The following is a 16,405-nucleotide window of genomic DNA, read 5'->3' as shown; positions in this document are numbered from 1 at the left end:
CTCTTACCTATAAATACTTGGGTTTTATATTGAATAGATTTTTCCGATAGATAACTGTAATATTCTATATTCTATTCCAAAAAACTAAAATGCTTGTCATTATTCTCTTTAGAGCTATCTGTTATCTTTTGTCCTTTCAAAATTAAGATATCATTTTGTCAGGATCCAAATCTATTATATTGTGATGGCGCATATCGTGGAATTAGGCAAGCCGACTCTTTTACCAAAACAGCCCAATATTTCAATTTAAAGATTACTTCAAGCTATTTAAATAATAAAACTTTATAAGATAAGCCTGAATAATAAAGTGCGGAAACAAAATCCCGGCATCAGGTTGTCACTAATCATGAACATCTACTAAGAACTGTCCGGAAATACTAAGACAAGTACAGTTTGGAAACCAACTAATAACATCTATAGGAAGTTAGGAGGGAGGAAAGCAGGGCTGCGATCGCCATGCAGCCACCTTGCTAACTCCACAGATCCGCGACGGATGAAAATCAACACTCGCTAGCACGTCCAGCAACCCCTGGATCTGCACGCAAGGTGCAGGGAGTAATGTGAGTACGCCAACTCAGTAAGTAATAAAAGTAAATAAAGACTGAGCGGTAGTGACGAGCAATAAAGCATATACAGTTCATATCATGAAATCTCAGTAAAATACAATAGGCTTTTAAAACCATAGTTTGGATCAACTCAGCTTATTTAAATCCAGATTCAGTAAAAATCATTTTTAAAAAAATGTTTTTCAACGGTTTTTAAAACAAAGGCTCAATGCAACCGTGAGCAAAATGATGAAATCATGGACAACCCCTCGGGCAAACCTCACTCGTATACAACCCCTCGGGCAACACAAATTATAAATAGCCCCTCGGGCAAACATCACTCGTATACAGCCCCTCGGGCAAACATGAATCATAAACAGCCCCTCGGGCATCCATCACTCAGAATCAGGGTACCCGCGCTCACTGGGGGTGTGAAGACTCCGGAGGGGCTCCTACAGCCCAAGCGCTATAATTCGCGGAGCTCTCTATTTATACCTTCTGCCCAGCAAAACCGCACCTGCGGTACCAATTTTTGCATCTGCGCTCCGCACCTGCGGACAAATCTCTACTTCTGATGATTTTCATTAACCAGCTAAACTCCGCTTCTGCGGTCGCCTGTCCGCACCTGCGGTCACGCAGATGTGGGGCCCAAGCCGCACCTGCGATTCCCAATCTGCAGGTGCGGAAACACCAGCAACAGCAGCTTCAGCTGCACTTCCCAAATTCCAAACTCCCTGATGACCATCCGAATTCTTCCCGAGGTCCTCGGGACCTCAACAAAAAATACGAAAAAGTCACATATCAACATACGAACTTAGTCGAACCTTCGGAACACTCAAAAAAATATCAAAACACCCTCAGAATCAAGCCTAAGAACTTCTAAACTTCCAAATTCCGCAAACGATGCCGAAACCTATCAAACCTCGTCTGAATGACCTCAAATTTTGCACACACATCACAAATGATGCCACGAACTTACTCCAACTTCCGAAATTCTATTCCAACCCAGATATCAAAAGTTCTACTGCCGACCGAAAATCACAAAATTCCAATTTCGCCAATTCAAGCCTAATTCCACCACGGACCTCCAAATCACATTCCGGACGCGCTCCCAAGTCCAAAATCACCTAACAGAGCTAACCAACTCATAAAAATCCAAATCCGAGATCGAATACTAAAAGGTCAAAACTTGGTCAAACCTTTCAAATTTAAAGCTTCAAGCTGATAAACATTCTTCCATATCTGTTCCGATTAACCAGAAAACCAAAACCGGCGATTTACATAAGTCATAATACATCATGCGGTGCTAGTCATGCCCGAGAACTGGCGAGCGAAGTGCAAATGCTCAAAACGACCGGTCGGATCGTTACATCCTTCCCCACGTAAACACACGTTCATCCTCGAACGTGCCCAGAGTTGCTCCAAAAGTCATCAAATCGATGTATAACCTTACCATGCACATAACCGGGGGTGATCCCACGTCAACCTATCCCGTATAGGTCCGATAACACAACATAACTGAAATTCACAACTCGCCCTAGCCCATAACCTTAGAGTCACATTTCCACTTCCGAAATTATCTATAAGATTAGAATCTCACATCTATACACTGAATAAGTCTGCACACGATGTATCAAGCAATAATTGCAACTCAAGATGAAATCACATGATATACCACACAACTCGAACACTCATAGCGATAACTTCTAATCACAGCAGTTGCTCGAACAACCCAATACCGGTAATAACCCTCTTATCAAACAAAGCCTCATTCCAACACTTTCGTATGCTACCAATGATGAAAGAAACACACAAAAATCGTAACCATTTCCTCAGATCAACCAGTCATAGAGTTCCGTCTCCTTCGACAAGGACTATAGTAAATTTCTAAGCCGAATTTTGATATTATCTTTCCAACGTGCTGAAATCAAATCCGATAGTATTCATCCTAGGTCCAATGACCTCATCTCATCCAACACGACTACTCTAGTGACATGACACATCAATACCATCTAAAGCCACAACCCGTGCAATCCGCGCACCAATAAGCAACAATCCCAATGTACTCAAATCATGGAAAATGACTCAAATGAGAGAGTTGTACCGCAAGTTCACCAGTACTACCACAATGCAATGCTAATAACCCATCACACACCGTAGAACCAAAATACACGAATCTAACACAAAGGGTTATATCCCAACATAACTTTGCTGAAATGCGCGATCCCATCCAAACACCGGTCCACATAAAATACTTCAAGCCACCTTTTTCAAAACCAATAACCACGCGCAATTCGACATCAAGTACTCAAAGTGCATGACCATAACCACGGAGAAGCAAGTGACATCACACCACACATAATGCGAAAGAACATAACCAATACGCCATCCACCAAGCAATACCCAATACTCTTCCCACTCAAATTCCGCTGTGAGACCCCAATAGAACCACACCATATGTGCATATAACCAACAAATCATAACTCCCTGTAACACGGAAGGGTAACACATAGATCACTCCAGAACACAAATAAGCTCAATAACAATCGAATGGCACATTCCTCAACAATAGCAATTCGGAGTCAACAAATCCGACCCGATGCAGAACACACATCCATATTGGGTATACCAATGAACCCCAAATCAACTCTGGTCCCCCACGATAGGTAAATAACCCTCCGAAAGTCTACCATGACTGAATCACAACACACACTAACCCCTGACTAACCTTGGCTACATTTTCACATTCCACAGCCACGAAATAATCTACTCACGAGACTCTCAGTCTCCAAATTCGTAGAACGTACAAATTACCATCTTTGATCTCAACTCTGCCGCCTGAACGCCCACACTTTTCCAATTACACGGTCATCCCACGAGGAATACCGCTAGAATTCTTCAGTGCCAAAAAGCAAAATTTGAACTCTAGCAGTCGGTCAACCAAGAGAGTGCCGCAATACTAATAAAGTATTCATAACTCAAACACATCGCCCCTTTTTGAAATGTATATTCTCATCAAGCCATACCAATTAGTAGTATCATTTACCTAGTCATCTGAAACTGTCCATGCTGCCTAAGAATTTACGACCTTCCTTTCAGAACTGAACCATGACCTTACACATGCAAATATCAATCCTACACAACATACCGCTTATACCATGCCATCCTATGATAAATGTGTGAACTTCATAATATGTTCCGAGCCACAAACAACTACATACTCAACTAGCCAAGAACTTTCCATTTGATCCCATCTAGGATAAATCACCATACATCACATGCTCCTCACGCCAGTAGAAAATACACATCTCTAACCGTGGTAGAAACCATCAAGAACTTTCCGAACCCCATTGGCACAAAACCAAACCGTCAGGACTGAATCCTCCTAACTCAACCAAGCTACGCAGGCCACCAAAAACCCAAGAGCATTGCCACGAAATACCTGTAGAAACTCATTACCTCATAAACACCCAAAGAACTAATCATACCCATTGCCATGCCGATCTAACCTACTACCAAGCTATCCTATCTATCTGAGTTCCTTCTGAATTACTTTCAAATTGATACTTCTATTCGCCATAACACCACAATCTTCAACCCAAACTCACCACACGAGACCTAAGCATAAAACAACATCGTCTAAGGCTCATAAGCCGCTGAATACTATTTTAAATATCCCCAAAAGCACTATATTCAAAATACTTACCCTGAAGAGACTTCCTGCAAATCTAGAGTCATTACCTTCACCTCCCTGATACTGATATGTAGAATCCATCCCGATATAGAAATGCCACAAGTCTTGATACCCTCCCAAGGTAAACCTTAGTTTCTAGCCAAATACACATCCTGAAGATCCCCAATTGTTACATATAGAACTTGAATCCGTTAGAACCATTCTCGGGAGTCCTCCGCTCTACTCAAATCTCAATTAGACTTCAAACGGACCGAACAACCTGTGCTCTATTAGCACTCCAATACCCTAGGAAGTAACCCCACCTTAATGCAACCAAATAAATTCCTGCTCCATGCACATTACATCCTTCACCAATAACAACTCAAGTCATTCTGTGATTCTCATACACCCATAAAGCATAACACAACCCTTATCCAAAATTTCCTTTACTCGAGTCATCCTCGATCTTAACTCCTATAAGCCACAACTGATACACCAGTATACCTCCAACTGAAACCAACACAACACATAACCGTGCAATCAACTGATCAATAGCAGACTCCCCCACTTGGCTCAAAGCCATAGATAAAACACACAATAACTCAAGATACCCATACTCTATTACTGCCATACTACCATAGTGAGATTCAACTGAATCCTTCATAAGCTCATGCAACACAACCCGTCTAATACCTCAAATCATTTGCAAATCTTGCATTCACCCTCGTAACAGTCAAGCCCACTCTCATAAGCGATCCCAACTCAAATTGCAACACATATAACTCACTGGTAAAAGAAAACTCGCTACAAAACAACATAGGGATCACACAATCCTTAGGGAACCCCGCAGGAGATAACCCACCTGCTTCGCCTCAAGCTAACATCTCCGTATACCCTTCCACGATCATAAATATCATGCAATCACTTGCTCTTCCTGAGTCTGAACTCACATCACAACATGAAAATCTACTCACTCCTCAACTAAACAATGTAGACATGTAATTTTTGACCCTCCCCAAGGTTTTTCATATTTTAGCATGTAAATATTTAATTTAGGCCTAATAGCGCTATTTCAATTAATTTTGACGCTTTTACTTTATTTTAGTACAAGAAAAATGAAAATTACAAAAAAATATTTTAGTTTTTGTATTTTTCATAAATTTTGAAAAAAATACAAAAAAATAGTACCCTATTTTTATCTTTATATAATTTCAAAAATACAAAAATAGTTTCACGTTTAGTTTAATTAATTAGGATTAGTTTTGACATGGTGTAGTATTTCGATCTTATTTTAAAAGATATTGTGTAGTCTAGGGACCCTTCTAGACTCTTCTTTAGAACAAAAAAATAAATAAAAAGACCCTAAGGACTAACACAAAAAGACCTAGGGACTAATTAACAAAAGACAAAAAAAAAAAAAAAAAAAAAAAAAAAGAAAATACGCCTGGAGAAGAGGATAGAGTAGCGCCGCAAAACAGGGACCCCATCGTTTCCATCTTCTTCTTCGAAGAAGCATCCTTCACCATGGCTTGATCTTAACCAAAATATACAGCATCCTCCGTTGTCAACACAAACGACGCACCCCCCATCCTAGGTACTGATCATCTTCTTCATTCATAGAAGAAGCAACCTGCTGCCATAGCTTCTTAAACCAAAAACGATCCTCCACCTCCAAACGCCATAGCCGCTGCTCATTCTTCTTCCCTTTCACAAAAATCGACCATCCCACTCACGCACCATAAGGAGAGAACAGGAAAAGAGTAGAAACGCAGCAGCATGTTTTGTATTATGTCCATTGATTTCATCTTTTGGGGTTTAGCTCGAGTTTTTCGGTAAGCTTCAAGGTCGTCGAAAGTCGTTGTCCGAATTTCCGTTTCAGTCGCACGTCGAGATACTATCGTTGGTTTCCGGTTCGAGTTCCGTCCAAAGTTCATCGGATTGAGGTCCATTGCTAAACTTTGTTCTTGATTAATTTGTTGTGGTTCTATCTTGTGTATTTTGATATAGAAGGAAGTTCTGCTCGATTCTTAGTTTGCACAATGGTGTGCGTGTGATGTTTCTGTTTTGCATTAGCATATTAAATGCTTATTGACGTCTAGTTTCTTAACGAATCAACATGCCTGTTAGATTAATGATGAGTTGAATTAAGGATTTTAATAAAGTGGGACAAAGGGTGATTAAGGAAAAGGTTTCAGTTTATGCGGTGAGATCATTGCATTAATTTTACTAATCTGATTGTTTTTGAATTTAGCACAGAAAAGAATTATCATTGTGTTTGACGTATATGCAAAATGTAGGACATTGTTGTTTGCTATACTCGACTTTAAATGTTGCTGTTTGTTTGGGTGAATTTTAGTTGTTCATGGTACTAAATTGTATTTTGTTTAAATTAAATAAGCTCTCCTTAATTTGAGGAAGGCCATATTAGATAACGCAATAGTCATGGCCCTCCGGATGTAGTTGATTTAATCCTTTTAATTTGGAATTGAGGTGCCCATGCCGAACAAAAATGACAATTGCATGGCCCTCGTTTTAATTAATCTTGTATTGATCCTTACAATTCGAGGCGCGCCATTTAGCAAATCCCATGGCCCTCGCAAAGTGCAAACGCGTAGTTGCTTTAGGCACGTATTTTAATAATCTACTTTCCTAAACTCGGGTGCACATTTATGTGACCCAAATCCAAATCTCAACGTTAGATAAAATGTGTTATGGGCTACGGGTGCATTTATGTGACGTGGTCCGAAACATATTTTAAATGACGTTGCACTCATCCTTGAATTAATTAAATAAAAGTGATTAAAAGGTTAAAATTGCACATAGGTTACTAATTGTTTAAAATCAGATAATTAAGCCGAATATAACAGTTGAGCGACCGTGCTAGAACCACGGAACTCGGGAATGCCTAACACCTTCTCCCGGGTTAAAATAATTCCTTACCCGGATTTCTGGTTCGCGGACTGTTAAACAGAGTCATTTTTTTTCTCGATTCGGGATTCTAAACCGGTGACTTGGGACACCATAAATCTCCCAAGTGGCGACTCTGAATTCTTTTAATAAAATCCCGTTTCGATTGTCCTTTAATTGGAAAAACTCCCTTTATTATACCCTTCCGGGGGTGTAGTGAAAAAGGAGGTGTGACAAACAACACGAAAAAGTCCTTCAACACACCCATAACTCGAGACTATACGTCAAATCAAGATGGAAACCAAGCACCAAATAGTTATTTCTACTCCTCAAATAGCCTTTCTCGTCACATTCAAACCATATGAACACATCTCGCAGTCACATCATACTCATCACGTAGCCATCCAGCCATCAATTCCACTATTGGGGACACTATCGGACATATAAATCCAAAAGCACGTGTTCACACAATCAACACCTTAGTGCTCAAGCTACAATTAAAACCCGGCCTCAAGTCCTCCAAACTGGCCCATCATCAGCATACTGAAATCACATCTCGCACCTCATCCATGGAATCACAAGCTGTCAATGCACAGCTGATACCGAGTGCTCATATGTGCATACGAACGTGTGGAAGGAATTCAAAGAGTTACACTTCGAGCTGAATCAATGTCGCACGATAAGAACTCAAGAATGTGGGATTTTCCAAAAGGTTCTGCAGCCTCTCGAAGATAAGTACAAACGTCTCCGTACCGATCCGCAAGACTCTACTAACCCGCTCATGACTCGTGAGACCTATGTAACCTAGGCTCTAATACCAATTTGTCACGACCCAAATCTACCATGTCGTGATGGCGCCTATCGTGGAATTAGGCAAGCTGACTCTTTTACCAAAATAGCCCAATATTTCAATTTAAAGATTACTTCAAGCTATTTAAATAATAAAACTTATAAGATAAGCCAGAATAACAAAGTGCGGAAAGAAAAGCCCGACATCGGGGTGTCACTAGTCATAAGCATCTACTAAGAACTGTCCGAAAATACTAAGACAAGTACAGTCTGGAAACCAACTAATAACATCTATAGGAAGATAGGAGGGAGGAAAGCACGGCTGCAATCGCCATGTAGCCACCTTGCTAACTCCGCAGATCCACGATGGATGAAAATCAACACTCGCTAGCACGTCCAGCAACCCCTGGATATGCACGCAAGGTGCAGGGAGTAATGTGAGTACGCGAACTCAGTAAGTAATAAAAGTAAATAAAGACTGAGCAGTAGTGACGAGCAATAAAGCATATACAGTTCATATCATGAAATCTCAGTAAAATACAACAGGCCTTTAAAACCATAGTTTGGATCAACTCGGCTTATTTAAATCCAGATTCAGTAAAAACATTTTTTTAAAAATGTCTTTCAACAGTTTTCAAAACAAGGCTCAATGCAACCGTGAGCAAAATGATGAAATCATGGACAACCCCTCGGGCAAACCTCACTCGTATACATCCCCTCGGGCAACATAATTCATAAATAGCCCCTCAGGCAAACATCACTCGTACATAGCCCCTCAAGCAAACATGAATCATAAACAACCCCTCGGGCATCACATCACTCAGAATCAGGGTACCCGCGCTCATTGGGGGTGTGCAGACTCTGGAGAGGCTCCTACAGCCCAAGCGCTATAATCCGCACGGACAACTCACGTGCTATACGGACAACTCACGTGCTATAACATCAATATCAGATTCTGCATGGACAACTCACGTGCCATAGTCTCAACATCTCACAATCAGGCACTCGGCCTCACTCAGTCATGAATCAGTAACAACATGCTGCGACGTGCAGTCCGATCCCATAAATATCATCACAAATCAGGCCCTCGCCCTCACTCAGTCATAAACCTCACAAGCCACTCGGGCTCTCAGTACAAACAGGGTACTCAGCCTAAAACAACATTTTTGTAAGCATCAAAATAGAGTAATAAAGACTGAGTTATAAAATCAATAAGTGTAACAAGACTAAGTATAGATTTTTAGCCAAGAACGGTGAGAGGATAGTAAAAAAAAAAAGCCCCTAAGGGTCCAAACAGCTCTGGCACAAGGCCCAAATATGGCATTCAGCCCAATTTACAGAAACTCTTTCTAAAACACATAAGTATCATATAGTTTCAACCAAATACGCAACTTTAATGTTGCTACGGGGCGGACCAAGTCACAATCTCCAACGGTGCACTCCCACACGCCCGTCACCTAGAATGTGCGTCACTTCAAAAATAGTAAAACGATACGAAATCCGGGGTTTCATACCCTCAGGACTAGATTTAAAATCATTACTGACCTCAAACCGGTCAAATCTCTACTCCGCGATGCTTTTACCCCTCGACTCGGCCTCCAATCGCTCCGAGTCTATTCACAACCAGAACAATACCATCAAAATACGCTAATGGAATAAATTCCACAAGAAAAAGTAGCAAATTAGGCACAAATCTCGAAATCCACTCAAACCCGGCCCCCGGGCCCACATCTCGGAATCTGACATAAATCACAAAATTAGAAAGCCCTTTCACACACGAGTCCAAACATACAAAATTTATCAAAATCCGACTCCATTTGACCCCTCAAATCCTCAATCAAACTCTACAAAAATCCCAAGCCCTAACCCCTCATTTTCACCCTTAATCACCACTAATTATATAATTAAACCACGGAATATTACCATAAATACGTGTATTAGGGCTCAAATTACTTACCTCAATGAAAACCCCCTTGAATCCATCTTCAAATTTCTCCCAAAAGCTCCGAAACCGGAAAAAAAATGGTGAAGAATGAACCAAAATTCGCGAAGCTCTCTATTTATACCTTCTGCCCAGCAAAACCGCACCTGTGGTACCAATTTTTGCATCTGCGGTCCGCACCTGCGGACAAATCTCCGCTTCTGCGGATTTTCATTAACCAGCCAAACTCCCCTTCTACGGTCGCCTGACCGCACCTACGGTCACGCAGATGCGGGGACCAAGCCGCACCTGCGGTTCCTCTGCGCACCTGCACCTCAAGACCGCTTCTGCGAAGCTCGCACCTGCGGTTCCCAATCCGTGGGTGCGGAAACACCAGCAACAGCAGCTTCAGCTGCACTTCCCAAATTCCAAACTCCCCGATGACCATCCGAATTCATCCCGAGGCCCTCGTGACCTCAACCAAAAATACCAACAAGTCACATTTCAACATATAAACTTAGTCGAACCTTCGGAACACTCAAAACAACATCAAAACACCAAAACACACTCGGATTCAAGCCGAAGAACTTCTAAACTTCCAAATTCCGCAAACGATGCCGAAACCTATCAAACCTCGTCCGAATGACCTCAAATTTTGCACACACGTTACAAATGATACCACAAACTTACCCCAACTTCCGAAATTCTATTCCGACCCCGATATCAAAATTCTACTCTCGACCGAAAATCGCCAAATTTCCAATTCAAGCCTAATTCCACCACGGACCTCCAAATCACATTCCGGACGCGCTCCCAAGTCCAAAATTACCTAACGGAGCTAACAAACTCATAAAAATCCAAATCCGAGATCGAATACTAAAAGGTCAAAACTTGGTCAAACCTTTCAAATTTAAAGTTTCAAGCTGAGTATCATTCTTCCATATTTGTTCCGATTAACCTGAAAACCAAAACCGACGATTTACATAAGCCATAATACATCATACGAGGCTAGTCATGCCCGAGAACTGGCGAGCGAAATGCAAATGCTCAAAACGATCTGTCGGATCGTTACACATTTTTTTTTATAAAATTCAAATCATGAAATGTATACTGAGACTTGACCTATAAATAGTGAACTCCCTTCAGAATAGAATGCCAAATCTGGAAACAGTATTACAGGAGAATAGTAATTTAATTTAGAAAGCCTGACATGGAACAAAGGATGGTAACTTAATTTAGAAATCCAGACATGGAACAAGTAAAAGTAATGTTTACATTACAGTAGACGTTTACATCACACTCCATTAGGGTACAATTTTTTCCTGCACCGTATGTGAACGTGAAATAGTTTGTGTATTTGTCTTTTTTTTTTTTTTTTTTTTTTTTTTGCTTTCATCACAGAAGGACAACAAGAATAACATGGAAAGTTTTGTCGTTTAAGAAAAAACTAAGAGCCCAAACAAAACCTAATATTTTCAATATTTTAACTATAAAAAGTAGTGTCAGGTTACATTGCCACTTAAGCATAAAGAAGATTATGTTGGTATAAAGCAAAACCAAAGATCTAATTACAGTGATTGTAATAAAATGACAATTGGATTTGAACCCACAATTGCTTTCTATCATTTTCGTAATCTTTCAAACGGAACCGTACAATGCATTAAGACTTATCCACTCTAAGCCTATACTTACGTGGTGCAGCTAGATGCTTCTGATCAATATAACACGAAAAAGGAAAGAAAACAAGTTTATGATGAACATCTTAAGTCGGTCTAAAATTTGACACTGTTAACTATTTGATGTATATTTCAACTATCTTATATTCTAACTATACTCTAGACGTGACTATTTGATAGCCTTGATTTCCCTGAATCACCTCAACTCAAGGAGGTGAGATGCGCGCGCTGCCACGTGAATTTTTGCATTTATGTGATATTTGAATATAGGGTGTGATTTTAGACCAAATTACATATTTTAGGATAGTGGTGTACATAGGTCGGGTTGGTTCGGATTTTGCAATTACCAAACTAAACTAATTGTGTCAGGTTATTAAATCTAAAGACCAAACCAAACCAATAAAACTTGGGTTTTTCAATCTCGGTTTTTTTCAGTTTTCAGGTTATTCGGGTTTTTTTCCGGTAAAATCTTTGTAGCACAAAATATATAATTTGTGCTCAAAATATTTCATTAATCCTAGTAAGATACAATTATATAAGGTATTTTCCAAGAAAATAATACAAAATATGAGATGTATCATGAAATTATTCTATAATATTCAACAATAAAGACAATAAAATTATGTAATGTAAATATTGCTAATTAAAAGGCCATAATAAAAATAAACATAATCTAAAAGTTCTAAGTCATGCTAAATAAGTAGACTAATAAGGGGGTATTAATTACATGACTAAACACTAAAGAAAAAATAAAATAGGTTATGCATTTTTATCTAAATTATTGCAGAACAAAAAAAAAAGTTTTCAATACATTGTGGTTCGCAGTATTGAATTGAATGTCTTTTGTTAGCGTTAGTATTGGTTTAATAATTTGGTGTGGGCTTTTGTAAGCATTATTTACGTTACTAATATTAATGGCTATAAAACTTATTGGAACATTCAGAAGTTCTGAGTCAACCTTGAAATAATATCTTAAAAAATAATATCATGAAAAAATTTAAGAAATATTTATAAATTACATCACAATAAGTATATCTATATATTAAATATATCTAAAACTTTTATATATGTAATGTCGGGTTGGTTTGGTTTCAGTTTGACTTTCTTTAGTTAAAGTTAAACCAAACTACTTATGGTCGGGTTTTTTTTTCCAACACCAAATCAAATCAAACTAAACCATAATCGGGTTTTTTTCTCGATTTGACTCGAATTATCGGATTGGTGCGGTTTGTCGGTACCCTTTGTACACCCCTATTTAAGGATATACAGAAGAATACCAGACAGAATATGATACTGCTTCACTTTGTCGTTATTATCGCCTCTAAAATGGACAAGGCCAAAAAAAGAATCAATGTGAAATGAAGATTACCCTATTAGTTTTGTAATGGATGAAGCTTCGATCCAACATGACTTTTATCTTGTTTATTGTGATCATATCTTACTCAACATGACCATATCTTAGTGGATTCATATGTGATTTTAGTACCTTATTGATGTGTCGCGATTAAGTTCATGACACGTATTGTTTGCTTTGGTCGAACAAATCTCACGTATTTGTTCCTTGGGCTATGTTATTATCGAACCCAAAAGCACACGTACAATGTAAATTTGTATTATGTTTTTATAAGCTTTTTTTTTTCTTTCATTCAGATATGGGATTCGCCTAAGATAACATATGCATCCCTTCTTTAAAAGCTTGCCAACCTAGAAGCTTGCCAGTCCTGCTTGATCCGCTCCTATTGGCTCGCCCTCCGCCATGAGTGCCACATGTTCCCTTTTGAAATTTTTTAGTTGATCGTGTATTTTTTTAATTATGGAGGTTAAATATTACTACACCTTTGAATAATTGTTTGTGCTTCAGTCCTTGTATGTAACGTATAGCACCAATAAGCCATAAAGTTCTAGTTAGTTTTCCTTTTCTTGTTTCTTTCTTTAGCTTATAGTTAGTTAATATCCTCGTCTTTATTTACACTTTAACATAGTTAATTAATATAGTTCAAAATATTAGGCTTAAGTAAGTATCTTCCTGTCACGTCCCGAACCATGGCTTGGGCGTAACACGACACTCGCTGCCTAACTGCATGTAACCGAGCGAACCAACTGGATGGTTGGATCAACATGTGGTATAATTGTAAGCAACATGCAACATGCTGATCTACTAAAGAGTCTGACTGAAATATCATAAATGCGGAAAACACTGAAAAATCTGCAAGTATAAACGAGTGGCCAACAAGGTTAACACATAAAAGCCTACTAACATATGTCTGACTGTACTATAGTCTACGAAGCCTCTAAGGAATACTGAAATGCTAATTGTTTACGGAGACAAGGTCCCGTCATACCTTATTAGCTGAAATACTATAAAGACCGAAAAAAAAGAGGGATAATGCCCTCGAAAGACTAGGGCTCACCAATAGCTGATACGAGAAGCCCTAGCAAGCAGAATCGTCAACTTGTAAATTGTTACCTACATTGCAAGACGCATGCCCCGGGCAAAAGGGACGTTAGTACATTTGAATTGCACTAGTATGTAAAACAACTGAAAGAGAGAAATGTAAATACTGAACCTGAAACTGAACTGATAATTGAGAATTGATGCGATAACTGAGAATTGATAACTGATAAACTGATAACTGAACAAGGAAGTAAGGATATGAATACTCCCTCTTCTGAATGATGAACCACATGTTTATATGATAACTACGGCCTCAGGCCCAATATAAATGTGCACAAGCTACGGCCTCGGGCCAAGTATACGTATACATAACTACAGCCTCAGGCCTAAAGATGCATAAAGTATAAACTACGACATCAGGCCCAAATATGCATACAGTATGAACTACGACCTCAAGCCCAAATATGCATAAAGCATGAACTTCGGCTTCAGGCCCAAATACAGGTGTTCAATATTCATGATTTAAAATAAGGAATTGAGAATCATACTGCAATACATGATAGTAAAATACTGAACCATACTGATGTGACGATCCAAAGGGTCATCACCTGTTTTCTCTTTCATTCCATGCTTCCGAGACCTTGAAAACCTCATTTTTACTTGCCTAGATATGCGTGCGCAGTCCGGGCGAGTAGCCAGAAAGCGTAATATGAATTTTGGGTAAACATTGATGAATTTTGATATTAATATGATTAAGTTGACTTTGGTCAACATTTTGAGTAAACGGACCCGGACCCGTGATTTGACGGTCCCGGAGGGTCCGTAGAAAAATATGAGACTCGGGCATATGCCCGGAGTCGAATTCCGAGGTCGAGAGCCCGAGAAATGAATTTTTCTGTGAAATTGTTTTCAGAAATTAATATGAAAATTGGAAAAGGAAATTAATTAGAACGTGTTGGTATCGGGCCCGTATTTTGGTTCCGGTGCCCGGTACAGGTCTTATATGTGGTTTAAGCGCTTTCTGTGAAATTTGGTTGAAATCGGACGTCGCTTGACGTGTTTCGGAACTAAATATCTAAAAATAAAAGTTTATGAAGTTTGATGAAAAAGTGATGATTTTGAGGTTTGATTCCTCGTTTTTGATGTTATTTTGGCGATTGGATCGCACGGTTAAGTTTGTAGTATGTTGTTGAGTTAGTGTGTGTGATTGGTTAGGAGCTCCGAGGGCTCGGGAGTGATTTCGGAGGTGTTCGGAGTAGTTTTGGAGTTAGGAAAAATTACAGAAAATCTGCTGTTGGTGCACAGTAATTCCCTTCTTCGCGTTCGCACTCACCCTATCGCGTTCGCGTAGCTTTGAGCTCTTCCTCCTTCGCGTTTGCGTTCTGGCCAACGCGATCGCGATGCTTTGCTGTTTCCTCCATCGCGTTCGCGTAGGCCAACTTTGGACCCCAGAATTTTTCCTCTTCGCGTTCGCACTTCTCCACTCGCAAACGCAATGGTTGTCAATTTCTGCCCTTCGCGAACGCAACCCTACTGTCGCGAACGCATAAGGTAATTTCACCCAGCGATTTTTAAGTCATAAAAATAGAACAATGTCGGGTTTTATTCAAAAAATACACGAACCCTTTCTTCTCCAAAGCTTCTAGGCGATTGTTAGGCCATTTCTTCATCAAAGCTTCTTGGGTAAGTATTGTTTAACTTGTCTCCTTCATTTTCCATCATCATTTATCAAATTCCTAAGCTCAAATCATGTAATCTAGGGTTGAAATTGGGGAAAATGGCTAGAGTTAGGGCTTTTCAATTTTCTTTGATTTAGACCTCGTTTTGGGGTCGAATTTGAAAACAAATTGTATATCCGGGCTCGTGGGGGAATGGGTGATACGAATTTGGTCCGAAACTCGTGTTTTGACCAAGCGGGCCCAGGGTCGATTTTTGGAATTTTGGGAAGAAGGCTTAGAAAACTATATTTAGGCATTGGGTTTGATTTGTTTAGCTTATATTAATGTTGTAAAGTCGTTATTTCATAGATTTGATTGAGTTGGAGCCGAATTCGAGAGGGAAAGCGGTCGTTGTGGATTGATTTAGCCGTGGAAGTTGAGGTAAGTGTTTGGTCTAACTTTGGCTTGAGGGAATATGAGTAGAGTCTTACTTGCTAATTGCTATTTGTCGAGTACGGTGTATAGGCATGGTGACGAGTATCTATACACTGGTGTCGAGCATGACCGTGAGTCCTGAATTGCTATATTATCGAATTCTTAATTGTTGTTTATGAGGACTTGGTTGGAAATCTTTAACACTGAGCCAGTAATTGATGAGTCTGAGTATTGATTTAATTGTGTTAAGTAGAAATTGAGTAAGTTTGGTTATAGCTGGATCTCCCTTGCCGGGATAGTTTATTATATTATCTCGTTCCCTTGACGGGATAGTTTATTATAACATCTTTCTCCCTTGCCGGGATTACTTTGTGTATTGTGTTGAAAGAAATGGGATCGTGTGGCA

At 39.5% G+C, this 16,405-nt stretch overlaps 1 long non-coding RNA gene across 1 annotated transcript; it reads left to right on the top strand.

Moving 5' to 3' along the window:
- Positions 1–5,679: 5,679 nt before the first annotated feature.
- LOC109214993 lies at positions 5,680–13,425 on the top strand. The gene is made up of 2 exons (XR_002066283.1): positions 5,680–6,161; positions 13,162–13,425. It is a non-coding gene; the product is annotated as an uncharacterized LOC109214993 (long non-coding RNA).
- Positions 13,426–16,405: the final 2,980 nt, after the last annotated feature.

The sequence above is a fragment of the Nicotiana attenuata genome, unplaced genomic scaffold (assembly GCF_001879085.1).
Source record: "Nicotiana attenuata strain UT unplaced genomic scaffold, NIATTr2, whole genome shotgun sequence".
NCBI lineage: Eukaryota > Viridiplantae > Streptophyta > Magnoliopsida > Solanales > Solanaceae > Nicotiana > Nicotiana attenuata.
The sequence above is the reverse complement of the archived record's forward strand: the minus strand, read 5'-3'. Positions and strand labels throughout refer to the sequence as shown.